At 33.8% G+C, this 11,108-nt stretch overlaps 1 long non-coding RNA gene across 1 annotated transcript; it reads right to left on the reverse strand.

Moving 5' to 3' along the window:
- Window positions 1-1,498: 1,498 nt before the first annotated feature.
- Window positions 1,499-9,718, reverse strand: LOC136828166 (uncharacterized). The gene is made up of 4 exons (XR_010849949.1): window positions 9,588-9,718; window positions 7,924-8,792; window positions 7,210-7,343; window positions 1,499-5,082 (listed from the first exon to the last, which is right to left on the reverse strand). It is a non-coding gene; the product is annotated as an uncharacterized lncRNA (long non-coding RNA).
- Window positions 9,719-11,108: the final 1,390 nt, after the last annotated feature.

Genomic DNA, 11,108 nt, shown 5'->3' on the forward strand with positions numbered 1-11,108 from the left:
ACACACACACCCTATTTCATCTCTAATTAGCTGACGATGTTATGAACTTTGTATGGTTTCTCACACAGAATTTTAAACTGCTCAGTGTGATATTTATCCATTCTTTATTTCAGGTACACGAATGAAGTGTCAAGGCTAAGAAGAGAAAAATTTGAGCCCCAAGCTGGTACCCCCTTTTGGAATGATGGTTGTGTCTGAAATGTAATTATTAGTTTTGTCACTAACTTGACCGAGAGGATAACTTTTTACTTTCAAAATGTTTTTATAGACTTTATTTTAGATGTGCTGACATCTGGTAGGATATAAATGATATTGAAAATGTCTTGAAACTTAAATATAACCATCTGGAAAATTTAAATGTAAACTTTTAAAATACCAACATTTGACACAATTTTTGTACAAATTCAACATCAGCAAAAATAACAAATTGCAGCATCATAAAAATAAATTCTCTAAACTTGGTAAACGATGCTTTACAAATTAGAATTTTTTCCCATTGCATCAGCCAAATTGAATAAACTTAGGCCAGGAAATGGTATTTGAAATAACAGAATTATAATAATAATAAATTATAATAAGTAAAACATGACAATTCTGAATTTTTCCCCAAAATGGAACTTTTCTTAGAAAATAATTTTCAAGTCATATAGAGCACTTTTGCATCTCAATATACCAAGTAATTTTAGTCAGTTATCCATAATAAAAAGTCAATTTCATTTATAAGAACCCTGAAGACAGATCAAATACCCTATTCATGAATATTTACAAGTAAATGTACACACAGCTTTAAGGAAATAATTCTGACAGATACAAAGCCAAATGTACAATGTCTAATACATTTGAAAATATATTCACATCACAGCCACAAGTCTTTTACTTAATGTTCCTGTTTTCTATGAGATTTAACACAACACAAAAATTCTGTAACAAGACATGGGAGAAAATCTTACAAGAAATATTAGAGAAAACAGAAAACAGATTGACAAAATGTCTGAAAATCGTAGATTTTCTTACATTATTCAGAAAAAAATGGACTAGGGATTTTTGGGGCCACTATACTCGTTTGATACAAAATTCTGGCAGCCAAAACATACAGGCTCAGTTACCCAGTTCATAAGACACTACATAGCAAACAAGCACTTGCTTATATACAAATACAGTCATGAGAGTAATCACAAGCCAAGGATTGTCTTAGAATTAACCTTACCCCATCAACCTTGGGCTCCCTGTACAATAACATCATTCTCTGACATCTGAAATGGACTGGAAAAGCACTGAAAACTGGAAAGACATCTTGAGGGAAGTATATACGAGACTTCTTCCCATCCCGACAATCAGCTGTCAGCTTAGAAAACTTAAGCCCTTTGGGTCGAGCTTCAAAGTTGGTAACCGACTGGTTTCATTACCTCCAGCTGAGGGCGCTCTCTCTCTCTCTCTCCTTCGAGGCACTGCAATGCTGACCCCAAGAAGTCCTTTATTTTTAGGTCTTTTTCTACAATTTTTCCAGTTTTGTGTTCATACAGTATATATACATAAGAAGACTTCTGTACTTCGGCCTACGTCCCTTAATAATGAGCAAAAATTCACAATTTTCAAGTTTGCAGGTTAATATTTAATCTTTACAGACACTGCTCTAGTTCTCACTTTGCACAAAGTACTAAAAATAAAAAAAAAATTCTACCTTCCCAAATAAAAAAATAATATGAACCTCATAACTTAATCACATTACAAAACATGAATACTCAAAATTCAAGACAAAAAACTAGAAATTCTCTTAAATTTAGTGAAATAATAGGTAATAAACTCAAATACTTACACCCAAAGATTTACCCAAAGATTGGCCTCAATTTCCTACCCTAAAAACCTAAGAACGAAATATCTATGATCATGGAACAACTCTACACCTACAAGTGTTTTAAGAGTAAGTGTGTTCAGAGGAAGAGAGGAAGAGTTTTTAAGTGTGAGAATGTTAAGAGTGATGTATTTAATTCCTGTGTCTAGAAGTAATGGAAAAAGCACCTTAAGGTATGCAGTGTGAATAAGCGTGAATTCAATAATTATGGAATGATGCTTTAAAAAACCATGTGAGGACTTTGATGAGGCACAAAGTGTGAGAGAATTTGAGAAGAGACCAGAGAGAGGGTTTCTGCTGCCAAGTGTTCAAGTGATAAAACAGCTCAAGAAAGTAAAAAAAAAAAAAAGAAACACTCCTGAAAAGTGAAATTCAGCTTACAGCTTGTGCTGTAAATCCGCAAAGTGTTTCTGTGTAACAGCTTCAACAGGAGACTAAAATAATTCCCTTGAATGTATAGTATAAGATTTCAAGTTGACAGAAATGGAAGCCTACTCAGAATGGAATAAGAACAATGTTAAGTTATTTAGAAATAAACAATATCTCGAATCCAATGTAAACACTGCAAAATAGTTTTTTCTCTCTCAGATTACTGTAAAAATGTTGGCCAATGGGGAAAATCTACATAGCTATGAGTCTCCAAATTTAGCTTATCAAACCTAGATTACAATGTCTGCATGATATACCATAACTAAGGAGACACTGGATATAGTTATAATTTTCTTGACTTTTCTGGTACCGCTAGAGTATTTTCAGTAGTTTTTAAGCTTATTTCGTTTCATTAAGACCTAACTAAGGCAATAGATACTCTTTCTAGCTAAATGAAGCCTCAAGACTTGGTGAGAACTGAGCAGGAAGCTGAAATACATAAGTCCTTCATACAATAAAATCAATTTACAATTTGGTATGACAATAATTTTCCCATTATTCACAATAATGTTAAGTTTTCCACTATAACAATTAACAACTGAACCTTGATCTGATAAATTTAAATTCAATGGGAACTCTCTACAATAATTCAACACTAAAAAAATCATTATACCTTAACCTAAGATTCTCCATATGCCAGGACACTGTTGCATTAAATTTGTTCTTCTAAAATTGACTAAATCTATAACTTCAAAATAACTGAATTTCTCAAATAACTGACGTAATTGAATCACAAGCAATTTAAGACAGACCAAGCTTGAAATGTAACTAAAGACAATTTCAGAACTGATTTGGGTCCTAAGCTTAGACAGAACTCTTGTTAAGATTTCATTTCTGATAACCATTCTTGAGGCCAAGTATACATATAACAAAACTCCCTGATTATCAAATAGCTTTCCCTCTAGTTCCTTACACTTTGCTGTTCAACTTCTCTAACCTAACTACTCCAATTTACAAAGTTCATGGAAAATCAGTCCCTTTGGAAAGAACCTAACGTGTGATTTGGAGAGAAAAACAGTTAAAAATCTTGCTCAATTAAACAGCAACTCTCCAAATAGCTAGATTAAAAAGAAATTGACCTATTCAATAATACACAAGTTAGCAACTTCAATCTTTCCATGAATTTAGCCCATTTGCAGTCTGCAAAATCAGTAGAAGGAATTGATTTATCTGTTTTGTATTTTTGTATACAAATTTTAGGGCTGAAATGTCTGGAAAATACTTAGTGTCCTAGTGAAAAATAAACGACTAGTTCTCAAGATGATTTCAGTCTTCCCAGAAAGTCTACCTATCAAGATAACATCAAACTGAGAATGCTTATTAATTCATATGACAAATACAGCCTGGTCAAACTCCCCTTCAAAGACACATTCGAACTGACTTATTCATATATGTACCTAAGACACCATTGTCAACAATACCTAATCTAATCTAAGGTAACGCCTTGAAACGGAGTCTACTTACAGATTCATTTACCTGTGATATCTTCAGAAAAAAACAAATTATCCTTGAGTAATGCATTCAATATGACTGAATCATTTACTTAAAACACCATTATCTGTAGAAATTCATTTACAGTGAAAACTGATTAGATTCATTTTCTGCCCTAAACTGGAAAAATGCATATAAAAATACAAAACTGAGAAAAATGGTAGATGTCCTTCAATATGATTTTGCAGAAGCTGAATCATTCCCCTAAAATGGAAAGCATTAAAAATCATTCTGAAACTGCTGTAACTTGCATTAGTGTTTCACAAGCCCAATATAAATCTCAATTTCAGTGAAATTTAGATCCTGCAGTTTTCCATTTTAGGGCAGAATTCATCTACAATGCATTTGACAACCCAAACTGTCCTCAAATCGACACTTCGGTCTGGAACCTCCCCCTGCCTGCCTCAGTGTCTTGAAATATGCAGAAATGCCTTGATAACAATGTTCTTGATAAGGTACTCTCCAATATCTACACAATTAACCTTCAAGTGGTGTGTTTGATGTTAAGCAAGAAGCATTATTGTCAAGGGAAGTTTTGTACAAAATTCACAGAGTATCCTTCAATCACTTGAAAATAATGAAAAGCTCTCCTTTATCTGTCACCAAATTTGAGTAAGACTAATTCACTGAGTTCTGAAATATCTCCCGTCTTAACAGTGCAAGCGTGTAAATTCTTCAGGATGAGTTGTCTCCCTTGTATTAAACAGAGCCTTTCAGTAACCAAGATCTAAACTACTACAGAATTAATCCCAAAGGAAATCTGATATAAATAAATAAAGTAATAACCTATGAATGAAGGTTGGGTTTTAGGCATAAAAAAAGTCCCTATATTCTATTATGAATGAAACTGATCTACCGAATGGCTAACTTTAAATTGACCAGAGATGACTATGGAACATTTACATCCTGAGATAATGAACCAGTAGCAGGTTTAAGTAAATGACATAATCTGAATCACAGTGAACTACATTATATGATAAAGACTCCTACAGTTCCTGAAAATAAATTACAAGAAGCAAAGCTGAACTCGACTTGCACAATATAAATTTAGCTACCACTCCTAGCTTTAACAGTCAAAAGAGCTAAGATTATAATAGCTCCATGAGAAAGTATGACTCTATCCAATGGGGCCATTTCCCCTTTTTCATCTGGTCATAAGCAAGTGCTGACACCCTGGCCCTTTGGACAAATTTGATGCATGAAAATCTTGGACATCGCTTGAAGCTGAATCTTCTTCCCAAGCAAGGAATTGTGGAATGCCAGTCTGAGACTTGTCCTATGTATGCTTGCAGGCTGTAGCAGACACTTTCCTGAAGAGATGAGGAACAAGTTAGGATATCAAGTCACACCGAGATCTTTTGGCTTTCAGAATACTGTATTATTAAGAATCGTCATAATTAGGCACTAGGTATCCTAAAACTTGCCCCCTTGCACCAAGAGGGCCACAGATGGGACAGGGTCTTTTTAGACCAGTACTGAATGTCTGTGTTCTTATATCACGGATTTCTTAATGAAATAATAGTTTATTTGGTCACAGCTAAATATTAATCTAAAATTAGGCTGCAAAGCAAGTTTCATTTAAGATTGAGAGGCTTCTTAGTGTAAGTTTCACTTAGGGAATTCCAGTAAAAATTCGCTCTTTTTTTATTATTATTATTAATATTATTAATATTATTATTATTATTATTATTATTATTATTATTATTATTATTATTATTATTATTATTATTATTATTACAGAATTTTTCAAAATTTCATAACAATTTTTTTTTTTAGAAAAGTTATGCATCCTAAAAGTATTTACATAACTTACCATATACTTTTACCTTGTCAACGTTTACAGAGGAGATTCTGTTCACCAGTTATCTTATAAAGAACTCTGAATTTCAATTTATAAAATTGCATCTAACATTCTTCATCCACAAATGAATAACCTGTATGCTGAGCTACCTGGACTGCACATTAGGTATTCCTACAGGACTACTTTCTAGACATCAATATAGAATAGGAAATAATGTGGTACTCTATTACCTCAAGGTGAAAACTCTTACTGTAATTACACAGAACTTTGAAATAAACTTGAACGTGCCACTAACTTTATCAATGATAACAATAGGTCCCTAAATATCAATGAGAGTTCTGTAACAATGTAATTCTGAATCTCATCTCAGACAAAACTCTCCTTAGTATCACATCTAGTAATCTAGGAAACTAGTCTTGCCTCACACTTGAGTAAAAATTTCCTGAACATTACCCAGTAATACTGTGTTCCTTATACTTTATTAGAAAACTTGAGTCAAAACTCCCTGAATATTAAAGGTACAGTGGTAAGTTATGACGTAGTACTGACTCTGAATTCAATAAAAATGCATTCACATTACATTACCTTAATTTGAATTCGGTAAGAATGCCCTGCTTATCGAAGGTAGTCTAGTAATATAAGCCTAACTCTTAATCCTCAAACAACACAGCAAAATGGGTTGTAAAATTGAAAATGAATTGCAAAAGAACTAAAACACAAGATGACTCATGCAATGGGCATGTACCTAAATCCTTACTACTAGTAAAACTTAATAATAGAAGGACCAAGTTTGTTTTTATGAAGGAATTAAGTTTCAGTTAACGTCAAAAGACTTTTTCCAGATTTGTAGATGGAAATAATACAGGACAAACCAATTTTCCCTCTATAAAATCTGCGAACATGAATATTTGTATTTTGTGGCAAATACCATCTTTAAATCTACCATTTAGGTAGGCATTATGGTGATGATGTCTCATCGTTGGTGGGAGATCATTTAGCAATACAACAGAAACCCTTCAAAAGCTACTGTGGTCTCTTACTCCAGTCCACTGAGAGCTTTACTGTAATATTCCTTTCTTCTGTGGAACTCTTCAAAGATTCAACACCACATCATTTCTATGCATTTTCTTGCTTATAATTCTTGGATAAATTCTCTGCCTGTGCCTCAATGTACCCAAATGATATGCCCCAACACCACAAACCATGCCACAATTTCAGAAAGGACACCTTTATTCTGATCAATACTAAAAACTGAGTTTACTGTAATAGTCCTTCTGCTGATCTGAGGAACTCTTCAAAGGTTCAACACCATAACATTTCTATGCATTTCTTGTCCCTGATTCTCAGAGAGATTCTCTGCTTGTACCTTAGTGTACCCAAATGATAAAGCTTCTACAGCACAAACTAAGCTACAGCCTCAACTCTGAGACTTGGAAACAATGCAGTAAACTCCTTGTAACTAGGATATAAAATAGAATGTGCAGAAAGACAGTCTAGTTATGCCAAAAGAGACATGATCTGGAACCATCTTCAACCAGCAGATGTGAGTTTTTTCCTATAATTCACAATAATACTGTAGCATGACTGGAATGTGTAACCTTAAAAAACATGAGCAACTTAAAGTTATACCACCCACCCGTGATAATGCATATGATGCAGTTTTCTATGCCTGAATATCTTCCTATTTCTAAAGCCTTTGACTGAATGAGTTGATCATCTCATCTTCTGCCTTCGACAACTCGAACTCACGGTCTTCAACAATGAAGGCATCTGGAACAAAGACAGACAGTTACTTCATACAGTACTTGACGACTCAAAATGTTATTTCCCATATACAATGAACTCAAGACAACTGTTCTCTGCAGAATTTATAAAGAACCAATCGTATTATCTTTAAGGCTTGGAACATTTTACAATAGCCTCTGTGCAGTGCTACCTGTCGAGAATATTTGCCTCCAAATGCTGATTGATTTCCAGTCACTTAATGTTTACAAGATAACCAAACATGCAATAAAGCACTTTCCTAATGTTCCAAATATTGCTCTAAGGGTACAGTTCCTGACCTTAGTCACTTAATTTGACAATTTTGGAAGGTAAAACATATTTCGATATTGCATAAAACTAATTAAAATATCCTCATCTTGAGTACCAAACCTGTATATATGAAATATACATAAAACCAGAAATGACATTATTCATAGCAAAAACTGACACATGCAGTTTCCATCAAATACTGGAAATATTCTCGCAGTCGATACCAACCCTTTAGTTATTAATGGATTATCGAGTTTTTCCCAAGATTACCAAACCATATAAGAAAAACAATGTTCATTACTATTCATACACTTACCATTTTCTAATGACTGACTCCTGTCTTACTTGGAAGGTTGCATTCCATTCTGCCTTAACATCAATCTTCCAGTTTTGACATCAAAGTGGCCATCTGGTCGTTCTGCTACTCCAAAGTGAAGTCGTTTCAGTACATCCATAAAGTCAATTTGATACAGCTCAAGTCCCACCAACAAAAACAGTTTAAACTCTACGATCTGATCTCTTAAACATTTGCTTCTGCATAAACTAAATAAGAAACTGATGATTTCTTGCAATGAGAACAAAGTTTACATCATTCCGATATTTTATATATTTAACAATTAGCTTAAATTGGTCATTCTACTATTCTTCATTTCTCAAAATCAATTTTGTGATTGTAATGTACTGTACTACCAATAACCTAACCTAACCTAACATGTTTATATCACAATCTTAAATTTCTTATGCTGTGCTAACCTGAATCCTTGATTTTGCAATTTCAATTACTACAAAAATACAATATGCTATATCCCCTTAAACAAATTGTTCCTAAAAAGCTTATTGATGAAGTTGTTTACAAACGGTTATCACAAATTACATTTAAAATAACAGTCAACACGACAGTTTTTGCTTAGTGGAGGGGCCATATCTTTGTTCTGTCTCAAGGAAATTGGATTTACTGATCTGTTAAATTCTGTATGTAACTTAGCATTAGCACTATGAACGAGAAAAAATAGCACTTTGCTACACGCAGTGGCATCAAGTCAAAATTATCACGTTTTTTCTGTTACTATGGTCATTATTTAAGCCAATAAACTGAAAAAAAACCTTGAACTGTATCAAACTGAATTGTATGAATGTATTGAAATGACATGATGAAAAATGACCAGGTCTTGCAGCAAGCCTTGTCTGCAAAAATAAAAAAGGAATCTAAATTAATTACATATTTTCTAAAAAGATTCGATACAAATCATTACAGATATTTCAGCCTTCGAATACAAGGAAACTGTACTGCATATTTCCTTTGGTTAGGTCATATAGCTGCAATGATGCAATGCAAATTACTCATTGCAGTTTTCACGTTGCAGTAATGAACCAAATTATAGTTCAGCCCTGTACTTCAAACAAGAAGTCTTCGACTGCAAAGAAATTGTGCTGCACATTGCCATATGTTATATAGCTGCAATGATACCATTGCTATAATGAACCACATTATTGTCCAACCCTGTACTTCATATGTAGAACAAACATTGGTGTTGTGCCCTGCCGTACACAAAGACACTTGACCTTGATATTAATTCCTAATGTCCCAGGAAAAAGGTTTAATTACCCATTTGTAGAACTGACAATAATCCCTGACTAATGTCGGATGTCAAACAATTGTTTTCCTTAATAAATGGAATCATGCATACTTTTAAGCATAAATAAATTATAAATATACATTTATGTCAATCAGCCTCAATGTTAATTGTTTATTTTACACTTACAAGTTCCCCTTGTGATATGGGCACCTGGACCAGCACCTTAAGAACCTCCCTGAGGTATTCTCTCTTTTAGGCCAAATTCTGCCTAAATGGACCATTTTCCTGTTATTTTTCGCGTGTTTATTTGCCCCAGACAAGTTTCTAATGAGGTAACTACCGACACAAACAACGCTTACAGCAAAATGAGTTAATAAGAACGATAAAATAAAGTTGGGGTTACCTCAAGGTTGGCTTCTTGTCACCACACAGATGTAAACAGACGATGACGTCACGAGAGACTGAAGTAGTACTGCTCTTTTTACTTCACGACAATTTCCGTAGGTTACTCTTGAGAAATGGGAAGCGAAATCTGAAGACAAAGCTATTTTTTAAGGGTACCTACGTTCTGACATTACAAATTATCTGTTTTGATAATTATTATTATTCAGAGATTAAATATATTCATATTATTATTATTATTATTATTATTATTATTATTATTATTATTATTATTACAGTGAATCTCTCCAGTTGCCAGTTAGTTAAATTTTCCGGAACATTAGAAATCTACGTTCAAAATGCCGTAGGTGGATTGTCATTTCTTGTCAAGCAACAATATATATTTTTCAAGCAGTTTCATTAATTAAACAATAACTCACTTATTAAACTTAATGTTATCCTTTGCTCACCTAACTCCGACGGTCGTGTGAAAAGCGTTTAAATCCCTACACGCACACACACACACACACACTGATCTACAAGACAACAGACACGAACACACTGAAACTACGAGTAGTAGTGACACCGGTCTCTCTCTCTCTCTCTCTTTCAAAATCTTTTATTTTTCTAAAGAATTTGGCAATTGCTCTTTTCTCAAAATCTTTTATTTTTTCGTAAAGAATTTGGCAATTGCCGCTTCTCTCTCTCAAATTTTTTTTATATATAACGAACTTGGTGTTTGTTCGCCTCTCTCTCTCTCTTACACACACACACACACACGTACACACATCACTCCCGCTCTCCATTACTAAGTCGTATCAATAATATATATTACAACGGAACCCTGTCCAAGATGACTGGCTACTTGAGAACTGAAATCACCCCAGTCTTTCCCTGGAGTGAACCAGGAGTCACAATCCAGAACAAGGAACTTACGAAACAGAATGAATTTTGAAATGATGACTTACTTGGTAAGTCATAAGATAATTCGTATGGTTGCTGTCTCGTGCTAATTATTGCTGTTATTACTATTGTTATTATTATTTCGTCTATGTCATCCTATTGGACTAGGTGATTTTATTATTATTCAGAAGATGAAACCTGTTCATATAGAACAAGCCCACAAAACAGGCCACTGACTTGAAATTCCGAAGCTTCCAAAGAATTTAAGGTGTTCATTAGGAAGAAGTAAGAGGAGGTAAAGGGAAATGCAGAAAGAAGAGATAAAACTTATTAAAAAAGAAACAAAAACGAATTAACAAACAGATAAAAATGTAATGAAATGCGATGAGAAGAGCATTAGGGTAGTAATGTATTGCACCTTCGTTTGAACCTCTGAAGTTCCAACTGCACGATTTTGGGAGGCTGTTCCAGAGTCCAACGGTGTGAGGGATAAAGGACCTCTGGAACCATACCTTGCTCATATTGATGGCTACTTCATTGAAAAGTGGGATTTTAGTAATTTCAAACTTCCAAGGTTATTAATTTTGTCAGAATATGATTGAGAATTGCTGAGTTGTTAGATGCATTAGCTTCGTTATCA

Source organism: Macrobrachium rosenbergii, chromosome 42, assembly GCF_040412425.1.
Source record: "Macrobrachium rosenbergii isolate ZJJX-2024 chromosome 42, ASM4041242v1, whole genome shotgun sequence".
Lineage (NCBI taxonomy): Eukaryota > Metazoa > Arthropoda > Malacostraca > Decapoda > Palaemonidae > Macrobrachium > Macrobrachium rosenbergii.